At 37.3% G+C, this 22,342-nt stretch overlaps 1 non-coding gene across 1 annotated transcript; it reads left to right on the forward strand.

Annotated features, from left to right (window-relative positions):
• Positions 1-21,742: 21,742 nt before the first annotated feature.
• Positions 21,743-21,815, forward strand: trnat-ugu (transfer RNA threonine (anticodon UGU)). Its single transcript has one exon. It is a non-coding gene; the product is annotated as a tRNA-Thr (tRNA).
• The last annotated feature ends 527 nt before the right edge of the window (positions 21,816-22,342 follow it).

A 22,342-nucleotide genomic window follows, 5' to 3' on the forward strand; every position in this document is an offset into this window, starting at 1 on the left:
AGATTGTTATTTAGCAAAAGCTGCGATTGTAATGCACATCTTGTCATCTTGGTGATGTCGTGGACAAAAGTGTAAGAGAGGGAAAATCGGGGGTGTGGGGGTCCATGGACGAAATTGAAGAGCGGGGTTTTGTTTGGGGGTGGGTGGTTTGTCGTGGACGGAATTGAAGACGAAAGTGGGCGGAGGGTTAGGGATTGGGGGCCCTTAATAGTAACTCTGGAGGGCCAAAAACGACATGGGCCATTAAAACTGTCCTAAGCCCCAACCCCCCATCAACGCCCCAACCCCCCACCCCCCACCCCCACAAACACACACACACACACACACACACACACTCCAACTCCAACTTGCATCTACACACCTGCAAAGATGTTTCTAGACTGCCTAGTAAGAGCTTGATTAGCTAGGCCAGCTGTGTCTGATTCGAGTTGGAACTAAACTTTGCAGGACACCAGCTCTCCAGGCCCGAGTCTGGACATCCCTGCGCTAATGCACTGATGAAATTAACAAATGGATGTGCTAAAACTTTCTTCAGTTAAACAGAGTAAACTGAAGTCATTGCATTTGGGAACAGAGATGAGGTTCTCAAGGTAAATGCGTACCTTAACTCTAAGGGTCAAACAAAAAATAAGGTCAAGAATCTTGGTGTTTCAGTAGTCATGTCAAAGCAGTAACTAAACCGGCACTCTGTCATCTCAAAAACATTCCAAAAAATTAGATGCTTTGTTTCCAGTGAAGACTTAGAGAAACTTGTTCATGCTTTTATCAGCAGCAGGGTGGATTACTGTAATGGACTCCTCACTGGCCCTTCCAAAAAGTCAGTCAGACAGTTAGAGTAAAAGCCCTTTCACACTGGGATGCTTTTTGCTCGCGTTTTCAGTCGGCGTTTAACGCCTCATAACTAAATAAAGAGCACCAATGTGATCGTGTACACCAACGCGCAAAACGCCAGGCTTAAAAGCGTCATTTTTAAATAATTTTTTTGTTGTTGTTGTTTTGACGTGTCACGTAAAAACCTTCTCCACCAATCAGATTGGCACTTTTATTCACATGCACGAAGCTGTTGACGTTACCGTAAACAGCACTTGAAGGCGCTGTCAATGTGAGCACACATTGAAGAAGATGCCCAGAGGCGATATGAACGTGGAGCTGCTTATTGCACTGGTAAACAATAATCATTTCGTCATCGCTAGAGCTGGAGCTGCTACTTGAACCATGCATAACAACAAGTGTATCAACTTTCTGTCTTCTTCTTCTGTGTTACAAGCGGGTGTCAGAAGCTTAAAATTGTGTAGTGCCATCTAACGTCAAGGAGTGATTTTGCATACTCTTCTGCTCGACGCCAGTGAAAATCTCTTGGGTTTGAATCTGGAAAAACGTCTCAAAACACTGACGATAATTATGGTTTGGGGTGGGGTTGGATGCCACGCCTCCTTTTTAAAATATTTATTTTTGTAAGACTGAATTCGTACCAGTGATGCGGTGGCGCAGTAGATAGTGCTGTCGCCTCATAGCAAGAAAGTCGCTGTTTGCCCTCTTCTGTGGTTTGTTATGTAATTTCTTGCACGCCCCCATACTGAATGTAACCCCAAACCATGATTTTTCCTTCACCAAACTTGACTGATTTCTGTGAGAATATCAGGTTCATGCGGGTTCCAATAGGTCTTCAGCAGTATTTGTGATGATTGGGATGCATATCCCATTGTACCTCTTCACAAAGTATTCCCACAGCTTTTACAATCTGATTCTCTTGGCTTTTTTAAACTCAGTAAACAAAGAAATACAAAACAGAAATCTCTCTAAACTTTGTTAATCGATTGTCAAGTTTCTAACACAAGCTGAATGTTCTGCATTCAGTGTTCCTGGTGTTTTGCTCAGGCACACAGAGAGCTGTGTTTGTTGAGAGTGAACAGGGATTTTAAAGTTTCCTCTTGCAAAAACTTCTGACGTGACTGGACTCCCTACCAGATGACATTACAGAGGGAAAAGACCGGCCTCTGTTATGTTATGCTGAAAATGAATCAAATGCAGAGACGGTGGTGAAATTATCAGTGATTTTGTAATCAGGAAGTCTTTGGTTATCTGCCCTTGGAGGAGACGAAGAGACACAGGCAGAGAAAAAGGCCTGGCGGAGCTTGTAAATGGATTCAGTCCAAAGCGAAAACAATGATCAGCGTGTCGCCTCTGTGATGAGGAAAGACCGAACCACCAGAGTATGACAAAAATATTCGGTACATAAATTGCCGTCTTTGCATTTAAAGAAACCATTTACCCAGCAATGGCAATTGTCTTTTTAGTCACTGATCCAAATCCATATTCATGGAATTTTAGTGGTGTTTTTTGTGGCTGTTTTGTAGGAAAAAACAAAGTAGGGCTGAACAATTAATCGAAAATGATTGTGTTTTATTAGTAAAACCAGTTTAGTGGTAAATCTCCAGTGCATGCTTTCCAATGGATAAGCCTGTCACAATATTCAATATATCATTAATATATCGGCGTGGTGGCCAGTTTCCACTAAGGGGTACAGTACGGTACGCTTTTATGGCCATTTCCACTGTCAAAAGGTAATAAAAAGCAAATCATACCGTACCACTTATAGCAGAAGGTTTCACTTTGTCTATATTTCACTTTGATTTCACTTTTTTGAAATAACAAAATTCTTGAGCTGATTATAATAACGTGCGCCAGCATATGTTTTATGCAGCGGATACAGTTCCAGCTGCAACCCATCACTGAGAAGCACCCATACGCACTCATACACTACAGACAATTTAGCTTACCAAATTCACCTATAGCACATGTGGGGGAAAATGGAGCACCCGGAGGAAACCCAAACTCCACACAGCAATGACAACTGACCCAGATGGGGTTTGAACCAGCAACCTTCTTGCCTTAAGCAATCATGCTACCAACTGCGCCACTGTGACGACTGTGAAGGATGTTATTTCGAATTAAAAAAAAACTCAAAACCCAAAAAAAGGACTTGCTGTCCATCACTGGTTTACTAACTCCACAAACTCATGAAGAATTCTTTGTGTTTTTATATCTTGAGTTTTAGTGGAAAGTTTTGAAGGTTAAATTTGGAATAATTTTTTTTGATGAAGCTTGTAGATTATCTGGATCAAAACTAAGAAAAAGAAAATATATATGGTCTGTTGGAGGAAAAAACAAGCTTGGCAACAAGACTTACAGTCAAGGGGTATGAATAGTTTTCAGGCCAGTGATGGGTAAACTCGGTCCTGGAGGGCCGGTGTCCTACACAATTTAGCTCCAACTCTAATCAAACACACCTGCTTATAGGTTTCTAGTGATCTTGAAGACACTGATTAGCTTGTTCAGGTGTGTTTGACTAGTATTGGAACAAAATTCTGCAGGGACACCGGCCCTCGAGGATCAAGTTTGCCCATTCCTGGTATATACAATGATTTTTAAAAATCTTAAAAACGATGCATTTTTGCTTTTCGTTCATTCATTTTCTTTTCAGCTTAGTCTCTTATATATGAGGGGTTCCCACAGCGGAATGAACAGTCAACTTATCCAGCATGCTCTAAAAAATAACTCAAGAGGTCTGTTACCACTACATAGTTTAATACACTATTGTAACTTAAAAGTTTTAATCTAAACAGCATATTAGAATTTTTAAGTAGCCAGAATAACTTTATTAGGTTTTCAAAACAGGTAAATATTGATAATTACATCAGTTTAAAAATGCGGCTAATTTAAAGGTAAATATATCTGTCAGTTACTTTAAAACAATGTTTAACTTGTAGCAACCCAACGGAATTAGGTTGAATACTCAATTTTAACACACTATTGGAGTTGTTTTGTATTTAAGTCCACACACTGATGTTTTTTGTTATTTTTTATATTGATAATATGAGACAGAACAGGTTTTTGTTTTGTTAAAAAAAAAAAAGGAAACCTGTGGTTTAATGCAAATAAAAAATTACCAGTAAACAAAAATGTTGTTAAATGTATTTCTTACAAGCATGAACAGTAAATTTGAAAACAAACAAAAAACTCAACAATTTCAGCTACTTAATTTATTTGAGGTTCTAAACCTGAAAATATGCATGTAATTAAGTACATAACACTGGATTTGTTTACAATTTTAATTTAAAAAACTTATATTGAGTACTCCACTTAAAAAATTTTAGTTTTTTTGCTATGTGAAAATGCCTCTGATTGAGGAGGAAAAGACTTGACTAACATAATAAAGTTTGTTTTCTGAACCTCATTTTGTTAGATGTGGTCGTAACTTGAAAATATTAATGCAAACTGTTGAGTTAATTTTTTATTTTGTTTTGTCTAAACAATATTTTTAGAGTGTCCTTCCAGCTGCAACACAGACATTTAAATCCATAGTAGTATGGGTTTTCAACATTCTTCAAAATATCTGTGTGTGTGTTTAACTGAAGTAATAAACTTAAACCAGTTTGGAGGGTTAAAAAATGATGACAGAAGTTTGATTCTTCTCAGCAGGCACAGGATGTCAACATGACGTCAGATTGTCATTGTTGTGTGGACGTTGCATTTTGTTTGGAAATGGAAATCTGGTTGACATCAGAACTCAACATCAGGCTGACATCAATGTTCAACTTCCAACCTAAAATCAACAAAATATTGATTTCTACTGATGTTACAGCTTAACGTTGTGGAGACGTTACCACTATGAAGACAATCAGACGTTGGATTTTGGTTGCCATACCTGACAAATAAATGTCAGCATTTGACATCAATATGATGTTGGTTTAAGATGGTGGCTTGATGTTGGATTTTGGTCACTCTCTAACACAGGGATCACCAAACTTGTTCCTGGAGGGCCGGTGTCCTGCAGATTTTAGCTCCAACTCTAATCAAACACACCTGAACAAGTTAATCAAGGTCTTACCAGGTATACCTGAAACACCCAGACAGGTGTGTTGAGGCAAGTTGGAGCTAAACCCTACAGGGACACCGGCCCTCCTGGACCGAGATTGGTGACCCCTGCTCTAACACAACCTAAAATCAACCAAATATCAACATCATTTGACGTCGTTATTGGACGTCAAAATAACGTTGTCCTTAGACGCTGGCTAGACATTGAACTTTAATCACCTGACATCATCACTTAAATCTAAGCTAATTTTAACATCTTATGTGCCTCATAGTTTGGGTGAACAATCCCTTTAAAAAAAAAAAAAGTCCAGGATATTCATCCTCCATTCCTGCTCTACTTAAGTAGTAAAGTAACAGCAGTTTATAAAAACATAAAGCTGAGTAAACAATGACATAATTTTAATTCAGCACTATGAACTACACCTTTAAAACAACACTCCCAAAGCCAGTGACAGTCAAGTAATAATGACAGACACAAACTTTGCAGGGAACAAACTCTTTGAAAGGGAGTTTCAAACGCACATTAATATGACTTCATTCGGCAAGCCCCCGGCATCCTAGCAGAGCGTCCCAAGCTGCAGTGATTGAAATGTAATTATTGGCAAATGAATTCATCTCCGAGTCCGCGCCAGTGATTGCTTCCCCACCGCAAGTCCATCTGGACCAGCGAAGCGTCTCTTTTTCACGCCGAATCCTCAATGAGTTCCCTTTACACGGCCCACGTCGCATCACGCGTCCCTGAGCTCTTTTCCAGCAGTGGGCCAAGGTTTATAATCTGCCACAAATCCCCCCAGCGTTCGCGTACATGTCAGACTGTCATAATCTCTTCTACATGAGCTGTCAAGTGTTGGGTCTTGTTTTCCGTCGAGTGTGTGTGGAGGATGTTGGATTTCTCTGCTTTTTTGCGAGCACACTCTGCGCTGTCAGTCTGAATGTAGATGTAGTGAAGTCATCCTAACACCGTCTCAAACACCTGTCTGACAATTTCAAGTGGAAATGTGCCAACTCTCGTACTGATGCCACAGAATTAAAGTATATTCTAGAGGAGGCTCAGAGCATGGAAAATGATCCATTCGTTTTCTCAAAAACAGAAAATTCTATTTAATTACACTTAATAAACTTCATTGAACATGAACATCCACACACACATTCACAGACTGCGGACAATTTAGCCTACCCAATTCACCTGTACTGCATGTCTTTGGACTGTGGAGGAAACCGGAGCACCCGAAGGAAACCCACACGAACGCAGGGAGAACATGCAAACTCCACACAGAAATGCCAACTGAGCCGAGGCTCGAACCAGTGACCCAGCGACCTTCTTGCCGTGAGGTGACAGCACTACCTACTGTGCCACTGCTTCGCCAAAATAATTTTCAACACCACCTATTTTATTTTGCGCATCATTGGAGGAGGCTTGTTCTTTATCCTCGCACTGCAGATGCTCTGTTTAACTGTTTTCTCGCTAGTAAAGTGTTCAGTTTTTACACTTACAAAAGCCCCTTTCACACAGTGATACCGGTAAATATCTGGAAAATTTCCGGAACGACTTTACCGGTATATTCAAAAAAGCGCTGTTCACACAGGCGAGGACGTTACGGAATTTTTCCGGAAAAGAGCATTCACACATCCATTCCAAAATACCGGTAAATTCTGACATCATTCACCACAAATGAGCTTTAAACGGCTGCGCTTGTATTTGTAAACATTTGACTAAATTACAAACTCTGTGGATGATCAATATTGTGAACAACTTTCGCAGGATCACTTTCGCATGTCGAGATGTTCATAATATGTGCGTGTGCAGGCGCTCATAGGCGCACGCAAAGCTTGAAGGTAAACAAACAACGGCTTATCATAAGCATCTCATCGATGATTATTTACACAGTTGGCATTAAGAAGAACATATAAACGTGACCTGACTAACTTCTAGCAGCTAAATGTGTCTAGAAAAATATTCAAAGGCTTTTATTCTCACAAACCGTGCGGACGTAAATGCTTCTGACTGTTGTGATTGGCTAAAGCAGACGTCTCACATCAGCACGATCTAGACGTGCACGCGCTTATTACGGCAATCTTCTATCTGCATTCACACAGCGCAGCATTCCGGCAAATTGCCGGTAATGTTACAACTTCTCTTTCCGGAAAATAGCCAGAACGAATTTACCGGTATTTTCAAAAAGGATCTGTTCACACATACAGACCTTTCCGGAAAATTGCCGTCAATTTTCCGTAAAGGTCTGTATGTGTGAAAGGGGCTAATGTCCACAATGTAAAAAGCAAATGCACCACACAACTGTCTCTTAAAGGGACTGGGAGACGAGACTCTGATTGGTTTATTCTCAAAACACACCCAGAATTTATTAAGAGAATAAGCTCTACCCTGTTAGACCATGTGCCGTGGCGCAGAGCTTATGTTTCCGTCCTTAAAATAGCAAAAGTGGATTCGGATTAATGCTTTTGCACCCTGCATTTTAGACTTTGCGCCTAGATCGTTAAAATAGAGCCCATAAACTTTGAAAATATACATAAAAAGCTCACAATTAAATTGGATGAACTTAATGTCAGATGAGAAAAAATGTGCATAAACTACGACGAAATCACATTTACAGAATTCCGCTTTCATGTCAGAACTGGCACGATGTGACGGCATTAATAGACAAACTAACGGACCAACCACATTGTAAAACATCCAAATTGTTGTTTTGATCATTCTAAAATCCCTCAGCCAAAGTCTGTAATCAAAGTGTTTCAGTATTATTATTATTATATTATTACCTCCAGAACTGTCTTGAGCATTTAACAACAAGCATGTTTATTACTATCAGTCATGAAGGAAAAACTACATTACCCATGATTACCCTGTGCAGAAATATCCACCGATGAGAGTCAGAAGCATAGCGCACAAAAATGAACTACTAAAAATGATGTAATTTAGTCTGTTAAGTATAAATACATAAAATATAACTCTTTGTGTTTGCATGGTTTGCAGTAAATACAACCAACTTTAAATGAATATTTTTATATTTCTGCATTTTTTTAATGGTCTTCCATTTGCAGTGCATCATGGGATTACAGTTCTTCACTGATTAAGACTTTAAAGTCACTTGTTTTCTAATAAATCTTGTAATATTAAGATTTTTTTTAAACCATGGCTTATAATGCTTCAGCAAAGACTGAAATTATACATGTGATTCCTCATATATACAGTGTTCAGTGTCACATGATCATTCAAAAACTATTATAATATGATGATTTGGTTCAATAAAATGTAATTTGCCTAAATTAACTTGTTTTAGTTTACCTGTGCAAACCAATAGTAAGTTTTTTTTTTCTTTAATTGTTCAATAATTGAACAATCGATGTAGGTTTTAGCATCTACTCAAAGGCATGAAGTTAAAGTCATGATAGTATTTTCTTCTATATTTGTCAAAGATCTCATTAAAACAACAACCTGAGCTACAAAAAATTAAGTACAAGAAGCTTGTGATTTTCTATTAGTGGATCTCATGTAAGCGACAGGTTGATCCCGCCCCCAATCGACTTCATTTTTACTTTAAATTCAATAACAATTCATTATTAAGTTCATAGTTTACTGTACACTCTACATCAGCTAGTATAGGTGCATTTTGATATTCCTACTTGAAGCAAAATGCCTTTGTTTACTTTGTAGGTGTTTGATTGGTTAATAAAGTATCCAAGCTACTAAACTGTAGAGGATAAACAAGCCAGTGCAGCACCAGCATACCAGCATGTGTTACACAGGTGTAAAGTAATCAAAAGAGAAGATCATGTACAGCGTTTTACACACCTGCCTCTGCAAACATTTGTTGAACAGGTTTTTATGAGCTTATAGGAATTCATTGATGCGTTTATTTGCATTAATATCAGCCTGAAGTGTGCATGATTTACAGCTACATTTCTGCATGTCAATGTCAATATTGCAAAGTGTAAAATTCATTTAATTGATCCTCCACCAGTAGTTTGATTAGGCTGATAATACTTTATTATTATTTAACCTTAATAACTTAATTCGGACAATTTTAAAGATGTTTTTTAACATTTTTTGCACACTCTGATTTTCAAACTGTTGTATTTTCTCAAAATATTGTTCTACCCCAGCAAAGGGAAAGCTAATTTATTCAGCTGACAGTTTATGTAAAAAGGTATCCTATAGACCACTGAATCGGAAGTTCTAAAATAATAGCAAAACGAGTGCACTTCCGCATTGAAGAATAAAGTCAATAGGTGAATAGAATAAACTAAATTGTCCATAGTGTATGAGTGCATGTGTGTAGTGTTTATCTTGCTGTGGCGACCCCTGATAAAATCAGAGACTAAGGAAAATAAATGAACGACTTTTCAGCAACTTTGCAACCCTAAGAACAACTATCAATTAGCAGAATAACAATAAACTAAATGTAAATATGTTTCCCACTCACTTTCATTCACCTGGGGCCTCATGTATCAATGCTGGGTACGCACAAAAACTTTGCGTACGCCAGGTTTCACACTCACATTTGGATTTACTAAGGATGAAATGAATGTAAGAATGTGCGTTGGTTCATGCCAACTTCATGTCTGGCGTATGTGCATTTCTTGTTTGTGTTTGTTTTATTTCCATTGACGACTCCTAGAGGCAATTGTGTTAAATTGCACACTACAAAGCATCTCTGAGCCATGCAATGGCAGCTGTATGAGACGGGATCATCCGCATGTCTAGCAGCTATATAAGGTTTCCATACCATACAGTTGACCAGCCAAACATTAAAGCGCAACTTGCAAAGATCGCCGTTTTCCCCAATGTTAGCGGAGCCATCTACTGACGCACATTGCTATAAAGCAGGGGTCACCAATCTCGGTCCTGGAGGGCCGGTGTCCCTGCAGGGTTTAGCTCCAACTTGCCTCAACACACCTGCCTGGATGTTTCAAGTATACCTAGTAAGACCTTGATTAGCTTGTTCAGGTGTGTTTGATTAGGGTTGGAGCTAAAATCTGCAGGACACCGGCCCTCCAGGAACAAGTTTGGTGACCACTGCTATAAAGGCACCATCTGAAGATGAATTTGCATACGTGAATAGGAAACATTTCCATTTAATAAATGTGCAAATAAAATATGTGCTCAAATGCGCTTAACATAATACACACACTTATTAATTATTCCTACTTGTCTTCCTCGTGATGAGGAGTAGGCAAAATCTGATATGTAGTGGGGAAAAAGAAGGAGTTCGTCAGAGGCTGGATTTGAACCGGGTTCATGGATGATAGTGTCAAAACATGTTGCCATGCGCTTTACGAGCTACGCCACTCACGCTGCTGATATCTACTTGGGCTGGAATCACTCAACTCAGTGGTTCTCAAACTGTGGTACGTTTACCACTAGTGGTACGCGGGCTTCCTTCTAGTGGTATGCAGAGGAATCAAATATGTCATACTGTATATTCATGCAAAATATGTTAAAAAATTACATAATTGATTTATATATGAACATGATGACATATAGCTTATATTTATGTGGTCCAAGCAACATTTCCAGGTTTTGATGAATCGGCTACTATATGATAATACTTTACATTTAAGTGCAGGAGTTTTTTTTTTTTTTTTTTACTTTTTAAGAACAGTAGTCTACCGTTTTTAATTAACTTTTAAAGGCACATTTTAATTAAAACATTGACATTTTATTTAGCTTGTTTGTTTTTTACCTGTAAGCACAGTACAGTGTTAATGTTCAAACAATTTATAATGTTTAAATTGGTTGACAATAATCCGCTTGTTAAGTGTGACGTCGCGCGAAGCGGCTTTCGGGTCCAAACGCTCTTTTCAACTTAATAGGGAGACTCGTGAAATGGAAATAATAAATGTTTACAAAGCGATTTAATACTTTCGAAAATCACGATCGCAATATATATGTCCATGCTTAATATCCAATGGCCAGAAAGTGATTCATTTTTTTATAAATTGTTAAAATTTTGGTATTTGTGATGCAGCAATCCCAGAGATTGTTGTGTACACTATGACTTTATATAAAATGAACTTTAATGTATGATATGAATAAAAAGTGGTCATAAACGAATGATTTCTCAACTCAAATGAGTGGCGGCTTGGACCCAGAAACAGTATTACCAACACATCACCACTTAACACGCGGATAAATATTTTTAATAATAGGAATTAATCAGTCTCAATTTTTAACTATGCAGAGCTGTAGCTGCTTAATTAGGCCTACCTACTACTCTACTATATTTTAATACTGGTCATTATGGTGGTACTTTGAGAGACAATTTTTTTTTGAGGTGGTACTTGATGAAAAAAAATTGAGAACCACTGACTCAACTAGCTCATTCCAACAAGGCGTGCTATTTGCATTTAGCCTAAATACACACTACAAAATTGTACACCTTTACGCCGGGCCATTTCTTTTTTTAAATCACTCACAGTGAGATGTTCAGACCCCACTGCGTTAACCGTGTCAGCTAAACTCTCCCACTCGATTTTTTTCTTTCGTTGTTAATTCCGGAGGACAAACCTGCAAATAACCCCTTTTTTCTCCGGTCTACCTGCGAAAGCAGCACCTCTAATTCACATTCTGTTCAAAGCTTCTCTTCTTCCTTGCTTTTGCCATTGCTGTTTCGTTTGGTTTTGCCAAAATAGAGTCATTAGCATATTCATACGGGGGAGGAGGCAAGGAGGGCTTCTGCGCTTGTGCATGTTGCGCTCAGTTTCACGTTAATTCAGATGTATTTCAAGAGTTCACACTTAGCTGATGATTAATAATAATAAAGCTAGTTTGGCGTGCTGTCCCGGGAGAGAGCTCTGAGCTTATAAGATCCTCGAGCCCTGGGCTCCCTCCCGTTGCAAGGCGAGAGAGGAGTTTGAGCTCAGGTAGATCTCGATGACTCCCCCTCTTGCTTGTTGTAGCTAAGTGTCAGATATGGATGCTGAAAGGTGTACTCACAATTTAGCTAAAGTATTTGGATTAATTGTTTAGGGTGCTTGTTTTTGAACTGTGGGAGGAAACCGGAGGACCCGAGGAAAACCCAGGCGACCAAGAGGAGAACGAGCAAACTTAAACCAGGGACATCCTTGCAGCGCTAATCGCTGGCCACCGAGTCGCCCGTTTGAAAGGAGGGAAAGTAGGGGTTGGGTGGGGAGGTTTCTTCAAGACGAAAATATTGAGATGAGAAAAGTCTGGTTATTTATAGTGAGTTAAGGATCGTCTGATAGGATAATCAGTCATTAGCTAAAGTTGGAACAGCTGTGATCAATCATAAGCACGTGATCCTCTCGAAATTTGTTTATAAACTTCACAAAGAGAATGTGCGTGGGATTCCTGGTACACAGTGTTTCATACATCTGAATCTTTTTCTGCATACGCACATTTACGGCTTTGTCCGTACGCAATGTTTTAGTATAATTTCAACGCAAGTCTTCGTACATGAGGCCCCAGGCGATGCATTAGTTTATTTTCCTGGTTAATTAGAATAATAACTTTGTGCATTTCGATTGGAGTCACTTTAACATCCTGAATCTATCATTCAAATGCAAACGGCAAAGCTTTCTGTCTGAAATCAACATGTCAATTTTCCTGAAATGATCCTCTTCTTTTGACTCAGGGATGCACATTGATTGCACTGTTGTTCTTAAAGTTGGAAAATCCACTATAAACTCTGCAGGTAAATGCATTTCCAAGACTTAAAACAATCTCTGAGCACATGAGAAAAAATGCAAAGACAAAGTTCATCACCGACCTGTCAAGATTTGCCTTTTCAGTTGACATCCTGCTCTATCTTACATAAAACATTTCTAGCCGGAGAGATTGAAAAAGAAGCATGTGCCAAAATTTCAGGCTTTAAAAATGAACATGTATCTACCCCAATACTGTCTAGTCCCGCATAGACCGAAGGCAACACTGGGAAAGCAATGCTCTGGGATCCTCAGACTGCTAAATAATCCACAAGTAGCTGCATGCAGCATTAAAAGAGCATTAAAAATTAGTGATGTTTGTTCCCTGGCAATTGAGATTACCTCTGACACGAAAAGCAGCAAGTGTGATACGTCTCTGTCTGGTTTTATATTTTTTATAGCACTCCGGGGAGACGCCGAGCGAAGTGCTGAGATCTCCCCGGAGGAAAACAGTGCACCGGGAGACAGATTTGTGCTTTTTATTTTTCCTTCTCATGCGTGGCTCGGTGCACCATCTGTTTTGCAGGCAGTTAACGGTGCATGGTGATCAAAATGTACAAACAGGACACGTTTTCGGCAGCTAGTTAGAATGAGGGATTCAATCAGAAATCTTGATTTGCCGGTGGTGACCTTTGGGTGTAACCCCCATAGACTAGCTGATGGGAAGTTTCTGAAAGTAATAATGCGGCTGGAATGGAATTACTTGAGAAACAGAGACCCCTGGTGGCAGGATTGTTGAAGTACGTTGAAAGCAAACCATTGATCACGGTCTGTGTTAAAGGGATAGTTCACACAAAACCCAAAGTCCAGTTATCATTTGCTCACTCTTTACTGGTTTCAAAGCTTTAGGAGTTTCTTTTTTTCCGTTGAACACAAAGGAAGATATTTTGAAGAAAGCTGAAAACTGGTTGCTATTGACTAGAGATGTCAGTGGTTATCAGTTTTCGACTTTCTTGAAAATGTCTTTATGTTCATTCATTCATTTTCTTGTCGGCTTAGTCCCTTTATTATTCGGGGGTCGCCACAGCAGAATGAACCGCCAACTTATCCAGCAAGTTGCCCTTCCAACCGCAACCCATCTCTGGGAAATATCCACACACACTAAAATTTACAATTTTACCCAATTCACCTGTACCGCATGTCTTTGGACTGTGGGGGAAAACCGAAGCACCCGGAGGAAACCCACGCAAACGCGGGGAGAACATGCAAACTCCACACAGAAACACCAGCTGAGCCGAGACTCGAATCAGTGACCTTCTTGCTGTGAGGCGACAACATTACCTACTGCGCCACTGCTTCGCCCATCTTTTTGTTCAACACAATAAAAAAAGGCCTTGAAGCCAATTGAGGGAGAGTAAATATTAAGTTTTAATTTTGGGGCAAACTATGCCTTTAAGTTGTAAGTTACTTTTCTCATTGTTATGACTGAATAGTAATTTAATAAGAATTTTTTTAGTTAAAAAAACAACAACATAGTATAATATTGGTGTGTTTTAAACCAGTGAAACTAGATTTCATATATGCCATATGTTATCCTTAATTTGTCATTGATCTTTAGTTGAAAATTGAATTGTTTAGTAAAGTGTAATAAATAATAAAATATTATTTATATTATTTAAATAACAAAAATACTTACAGTATTTAATGCATGCACATTTTAAGTAACCATAATTAAATTATTAACAAATAAAATATATTAATAATAATAATATTAAAATATATAATATAATAATTACTGTAAAAAAAAATAGATGATTTCATTCATTCATTCATTTTCTTGTCGGCTTAGTCCCTTTATTATTTCGGGGTCGCCACAGCGGAATGAACCACCAACTTATCCAGCACATATATATATATATGATATATATATATATATATATATATATATATATATATATATATATATATATATATATATATATATATATATATATATATGATTTCAATTATTAAAAAACTTTTTAAAAAACCTTAACCTGTTTCCTTAATATATATATAGTAACATATACACTTTTTCAGAGTTCTCTGCATGATACTTCACATTTTATGCTACTATGGTGGTTTTTAGATTATTTTTGTTCTCACATGCGAATTAGAGGTTATATCTAATGTTGACAAATAGTGTTTATTGCATTACTTTATGTTTTGTCTGCCTAACAAAATTAAGTTGTGGTAGATTTGTAAGAAAAAGCAATACAGTAATTTTCAGTAAAATGTCATTAATTTTCTACCGTATTTTTAACGGTTTTTGTTTTTTAACAGTTATTAGTTAAGTTTTTTTTTTACCATAAATTCTACAGATTGTTTTACAGTGTAGTAACTATTTACAAATAACACTAAGAATATTTCTATATATGTGAAATTATAAGTATTAATTCATTAAAGCAGAATTATTAGCCCCCTTCATTTTTTGTTGCTTCTTTTTTAAATATTTCCCAAATTATGTTTAACAGAGCAAGGAAATTTTCACAGTATCTCTGATAATATTTTTGCTTCTGGAGAAAGTCTTATTTGTTGTATTTCAGCTAGAATAAAAGCAGTTTTAAATTTTTTAAACAGCATTTTAGGGACAAAATTATTAGCCCCTTTTAGCTATATATTTTTCTCGATAGTCTACTGATCAAACCATCGTTATACAACAATTTGCAAAATTACCCTACCCTGCCTAGTTAACCTAATTAACCTAGTTAATCCCTTAAATGTCACTTTAAGTTGTATAGAAGTGTCTTACAAAATATCTAGTCAAATATTATTTACTGTCATCATAGCAAAGATAAAATAGATCAATTATTAGAAATGATTTATTAAAACTATTATGTTTAGAAATGTGTTGAAAAAAAATCTGCTCTCTGTTAAACAGAAATTGGGAAAAAAATAAACAAGTGGTCAAATAATTCAGGGGGGCTAATAATTCTGACTTCAACTGTATATATATATATATATATATATATATATATATATATATATATATATATATATATATATATATATATACACACACAAATTGATGTAATTGATGAAATCCATTGATGCGCAGCTTCACAAATCCTAAACCAAGCAAGCCAGCGACATATAAATGCAACATTCAAAAATAATATCATGTTTTTAGATTGTGATTTATGCGATAGGTTAGGCATTCAAAGTAGTAGAAACATGCTGGCTTGTTGTACGCAAACAGTTGGTTAAACATACACAAATCCAACAAACAGGCAGTTTTTACATTTAATTAGAAAAATTAACTCAACATTGAGTTAAGATTTGAACCAATGTTTGGGTACAACTACCTGTCGCCACTGGCTCTCATGGTTCAGGATTCGTAGAGCTACGCATCGATGAATTTGTTCTTCAGTGTTTGAACTCTCAGTAATGATTAAATCACACTGAACTGAGCTAAACTGAACTGAACTGAACTTAAACACTAAAAACTGAACTACACTGTTCCAGTTACTATGACCATTTATGTGAAGCTGCTTTGACACAATCTACATTGTAAAAGCGCTATACAAATAAAGCTGAATTGAATTGAATTGAACTACATAGTAGTTTTTAGACCATGTAGTAGCAAACAGTAATGACATGTGCAAAATTGTGGGCTTAGCATTGACATGAACACTTAACATAAAATATACATTGTAAGTGTGTTTTTAATACAAAACAGCACTCTTGAATAAAGCATGCTTGATTTAAAGACTCATAAGGTGTAATTTACTGAGAACTTCAACACTTGAGCACTGATATTCCAGCAGCTTCACAAGTGTTTACTGAAAATAACCCAGGAACTAACAAGCACTTAAGATTAATAATTAAAAGACACATGACGCAAGAATAAGAGGAAATAAATCAGTAGAAGAAATCAATCTGTAGTAGAACAACACTGGCAGCACATTACCTAGTCTTTGTTTGGTAATTTATATGACCTAAACACTTAAAAATACCAGGATTTGTAACACTTGAGTTCAAATGATTTATCCATGGATAAAATATAACTTATTTTTAGGTAATTTAATTACAGTTATTTAAAATGACTTCTGTTAAAGAGCACATATTATGCATTATAAAAGGTCATATTTTGGTTTTGGGGGTGTCCAACAACAGGCCGATATGCATAGAAGGTCAAAAAAACGCTTTCATTGTGTTATAAAATGCATTTATTTTTACATAATTATCCCAGCGACTCCCATATGATTCGTTCAGAGATTAATTTGTTCCCAAACCCCTCCTTAGCATAAAGTTAATTTGCACTAATCTGTAGCACAGAGTATGTGAGAGCCCAATGCAGGATGGCATTAAAGCAATGCAGTTAAACACCAGCAGCTGCATGGTGGTGCAGTGGGTAGCACGATCGCCTCACAGCGTGGGTTTTCTCCAGGTGCTCCGATTTCCCTCACAGGTCCAAAGACATGTGGTATAGGTGAATTGGGTAAGCTAAATTGTCTGTAGTGTACGAGTGTGAATGAGTGTTTCATATAGGTTGCAGCTGGAAGGGCATCCGCTGCATAAATGTGCTGGATAAGTTAGTTGGAGGTTCATTCTGCTGTGGAGACCCCGGATTAATAAAGGGACTAAGCTAAAGGAAAACAAATGAATAAATGTTAAAAAATCTCTTAATTTCATTGACTAAATTTACTATTTTAACTGCACTTTCTACACTATAGTACACCGTTCATAGCTTTGAATATCAAAGGGATAGTTCACCCCTAAATGGAAAATTAACTCATTGTTTTTTCTCTCTCCTGTGGTTTTAATCCTTTGACTTTCTTTCTCTAGTTGAAAAAAAAGTAGGAAGTAAAAAAAATATATATTATTATGGAAGTCAATGGGTGCCAGTCTCCAGCATTCTTCAAAATATTTACTTTTGTATTTAAACAAGTGAAGTGATGACAGAAATTAATCCCTAACTGGCATAGACATAAAAACGACATTTTCATCTTAAACGATTGCCAATAATCAACTTTTTAGTGCGTAGATTTAAGCTTGGTGTCATTTTAAAGAAGAAAAATTTAAAACTTTAAATAAAACTGAAATAAAACAGAAGTTATGAGCCCGAGTAAGATTCATGCTGCTGTGGCGGCCCCGGATTAAAAATGGGACTAAGCTGAAAATAAAATAAAAATGAATGAGTTAAACACCAGCATATTACTCTACTCTTAACTCTAACCCCAAGTAATATCAACGACACATATTCCAGCCTGATTTCACCAGAAAACGTAAAAATTTTACGTTTCGCCAGTTTAGTGGCTAATTCGTACGAATTCGTACGAGTTCAGTTGTACCAAATTGTACGATTTAAAAAAGGAGGTGTGGCACCTAAACCCAACCGTCATTAGGGGATGAGCAAATTGTAGTAAATTGTACGAATTAGATCGTACGAATTCATACGAATTAGCCACTAAATCAAAAAGTTACGAATTGCTGTGAGATTGTGTTGCATATTCAGTATTAGTCGATACAGAGGCAAAAGTTGAACTATTTGTAGGAACTGCTGATGGTGGCCATGACAGAGGATCACGAGTGTGGAACCCTGCGTTTTCACAATGTAACGTGTATGCCCAATTATATTATTATAAAGCATCCTCAAAATATATTAACTTAAAAAGGGAGATCTGCGAGAAGTGTTCTCATTTATTCTGAGCATTGAATATTTTGAGGATGATTCAGGCTTTATATTCTACAAGATAAAAGAGGGTTCTGCATCTCTCCATGTCCGCAGAGCAACTTGTTAATTGAGATCCGTATCCTCCAGAGCCTCTGACTTTCCCTAATTTATGTGATGTTTTATTAGCTGGCGCCGGCGCGCTTTAATTAGGCCAGAACAATCACTGGTGCTCCAGCAGGACCCGAGCAACATCTGATTATGCAGATGATGAAGAAATCACAACAGCTGGAATTCAACACTCACTTCTTCTGGGCCAATTAACGCAGTTCGCCACCGTGGAGTGACGGCGTTTACGCTGTAATGATGCAATTAGGACGACTAATAATTCTACGTCTCGCTTTAGTAAAAGACAATCATGAAGGTCTAATTAAATATGATGCTGTCATGAAAATCACTCTAAAAACCGCGGCAACATCTTGTCATGGTGGGGCTTTGTGTACATAATGATATAACCAATGTATCCAGAGTACAAACCATTCATTGTTTTCCTTCGAGTTAGTCCCTAATTTATCAGGAGTCGCCACAGCGAATGAACCGCCAAGTATTCCAGCGTATGTTTTACGCAGTGCATGCTCTTCCAACAGCTCCCCATACGCTCTTGCATAAATAATAATATTAATAATTAAAATAATAGATAATGTAAATGTATAAATCTGATATTTTTTATGCGCATACTGGAATTTATTTGATAAAAGTGTTTCCATCGTAGTTTATGGTCATCTTTTCATTAATTAATTCATTCATTCATTCATTTTCAACCGCTTTTCCTGGGCCGGGTTGCGGGGGCAGAAGTTTTAGGAGAGATCCCCAGACTTCCCTCTCCCCAGATATTTCCTCCAGCTCTTCCGGGAGGATCCCGAGGCGTTCCCAGGCCAGCTGAGAGACATAATCCCTCTAGCGTGTCCTGGGTCTTCCCAGAGGCCTCCTCCCAGTGGGACATGCCTGGAACACCTCCCTAAGTAGGTGTCCAGGAGGCACCGAAACAGATGCTCAAGTCACCTCAGCTCAATTCTCTCGATGTGGAGGAGCAGCGGCTCTACTCCGAGCTCATCCTGGGTGTCAGAGCGCCCTGCCACCCTGCAAAGAAAACTCATTTCGGCCGCTTGTATCTGAGATCTTGTCCTTTTTGTCATGACCCAAAGCTCATGACCATAGGTGAGAGTAGAAATGTAGATTGACTGGTAAATAAAGAGCTTTGCCTTTCAAGCTCAGCTCCTTCGTTACCACAACAGACCGGTACATTAACCGCATTACTGCTGCCGCTGCACCAATCCGCCTGTCAATCTCAAGTTCCATCCTTCCCTCACTCGGGAACAAAACCCCAAGATACTTGTACTCCTCCACCTGGGGTAAGGACTTTCCTTCAACCTGGAGATGGCAAACCACCTTTTTCCGGTGGAGCACCATGACCTCGGACTCATCCCAGCCGCGTCACACTCGGCAGCAAACCACCCCTGAGCATACTGAAGGTCCATGATCGATGAAGCCAACAGAACAACATCATCTGCGAATAACAGAGATGAAATCCTGTGGTCCCCGAACCCTCCACAGAATGCCACAAAAGACACAATGCCCTCAATGTCCTTGTGTGGCCCAGCCAGAGCCCAGACCTAATTGAATCCTATTGAACATCTCTGGAGAGATCTGAAAATGGCTGTACATCGTCGCTTCGCATCCAACCTGATAGAGCTTGAGAGGTTCTGCAAAGAGGAATGGGCAAACATTACCAAAAACAGGTGAGCCATGCTTGTGGTATCATATTCAAAAAGACTTGAGGCTGTAATTGCTACCAAAGGTGCGTCAACAAAGTATTGAGCAAAGGCTGTGAATACTTCTGTACATGGGATTTTTCAGCTATTTTTATTTTTAATAAATTTTCAACAATTTCTAAAAATCTTTTTTTTTTCACATTGTCATTATGGGGGATTGTGTGTAGAATATTGAGGAAATAATTTAATCCATTTTGGAATAAGGCTGTAACATAAAAATGTGGAAAAGGTGAAGTGCTATGAATACTTTCTGGATGCACTGTAAGTATTGTGAACAACTTTGATGTAAACATATGGAGGAACCGTTTCGCATGTCGAGATGTACATTTGTTTGTGTGCTAGCACTCACCGGCGCACTCCATCTTGTGCACAAACGCCACGCAACTGAAGCAGAGCTTGAAAGAAAACAAACAGCGGTTTATCATAAGCTTATTATCGATAATTCTTTCCACAGTTGGCATTAAGAAGGAACATAGAAACTTTATCTGACTAACATCTAGCAGCTGATTGTGTCTGTAAAAATATTCAAAGGCTTTTATTTTCATAAACAGCGCGCATGTGAATGCGTCTGAATGTTCTGATCGGCTGGAGTAGACGTCTCACGTCAGTGAGTTCATGAATGTATTCATTCCGTCAATTTTCCTTCTGTGTTCACACCGAGCAGACTTCCGGCAAATTATCAGTAATGTTACAACTTCTCTTTCTGGAAAATTGATGGAGCGAATTTACCTGTATTTTCAAAAAGGGTCTGTTCACACATGATCCCTTTCCTTTAAATTGACGGTGGGCTACATTTTTTTTAAAGTTCTGTATTTGTGAAAGGGGCTTATGTTGACTTAAAGGGACAGTTCTGACAAAGATTTAATTCAGCGATTATTTTCTCAACCTTAAATAGTTTGAAACATGTTTGTGGTTTCTGCTGTTGAACATAAAAGAAAATATTTTGACCTCCCAGTAACTTCCATAGTATTCTTTTTTACCTGCTACGGAAGTTAAAGGGTGCCAGAAACCAGCATTCTTCAAAATATATTCTTCTATTTAACAACATGAAAATAAACCTTTATTTGTTAATAATATGTATTTGTAAATCTCATTAGCGTGAAAAGAAATGTTATGTATGAAAAATATGTGATGTGTTTTATTTGTGGTTTCACAAAAAGTTGGGCTGCAACACTTATTTCCAATGAGCCTGTGCTGTTTAAACGTAATAATGTTGTTAATAATGTTATTTTTTCTTTTGCACAGACTGAGCGGTTTGCTTTAAGAATGCATCGTCGCCTCTATGCATCGTCAGCAGTCACAGGTATTTCATGTTGTTTTGTCTGTAATTCAGCTGAAGACAAAATGATTAGTCCTTGAGAAATGACACTTGAGAACATTTCATATTATTAGGGCTGATATATATATATATATATATATATATATATATATATATATATATATATATATATATATATATATATATATATATATATATATATATATATATATACATACACATGCAGATAGTCAGAGAGTCAATGACATTATAAATTCCTTATGACTCACCAAAGAACATGGTTTCAGCTTTAAAAAATTGACTGAAGAAAAAAAGTTACCTGCATCTTGGATGGTCAGAGTAAATGAACAGCATGTTTTGCAATAGATCTTTTGTTTTAAGTGTTGAAAGCATCTTTTAAATTGGTGGTGCGGCTATCTTGGTGTTGGAGAAGCTTTGTCATTCAAAACTGCAGCTAAGAGCAGATGGAAGACAGCTGGCTCCATAGCTCAGTGGTTAGAGCACTGGTCTTGTAAACCAGGGGTCGCGAGTTCGATCCTCGCTGGGGCCTGTGGGTGTTAATAATCATTTAGTATTAAAGAATATACATACATACAAATCACTGCTCTATTCCAGTACTCAATATATGATACATTAATTAATAAATGTATAACGTATTTAAAAGAAAATGAAGATATAAAAATTATTTCCAAAGAACTAACATTTAAGTTTGAAATCAGTATTTTTTAATCACTGTTGCTTACCAAAGCATTTTTACTATATATATATATATATATATATATATATATATATATATATATATATATATATATATATATATATATATATATATATATAAAATATATTTTAACATGTAATTTATTTAGTGATGCAAAGCTTGAATTTTTAACATCATTCCTCCAGTCTTACATATCACAACATGCAAATAAAAAATAAAAAACAGCTTGTTAAATAGATTTCCAATAGTTTTAATGCATTTACTGTGCCTTTTAGTCAACTTAAAGAGACAGTTCACTCAATTTTTTAATTCTCGCATCATTTATTCAACCTTCACTTGTTTGAAGCATGTTTGACTTT

Source organism: Danio rerio, chromosome 23 (assembly GCF_052040795.2).
Source record: "Danio rerio strain M-AB ecotype USA chromosome 23, GRCz13ab, whole genome shotgun sequence".
Lineage (NCBI taxonomy): Eukaryota > Metazoa > Chordata > Actinopteri > Cypriniformes > Danionidae > Danio > Danio rerio.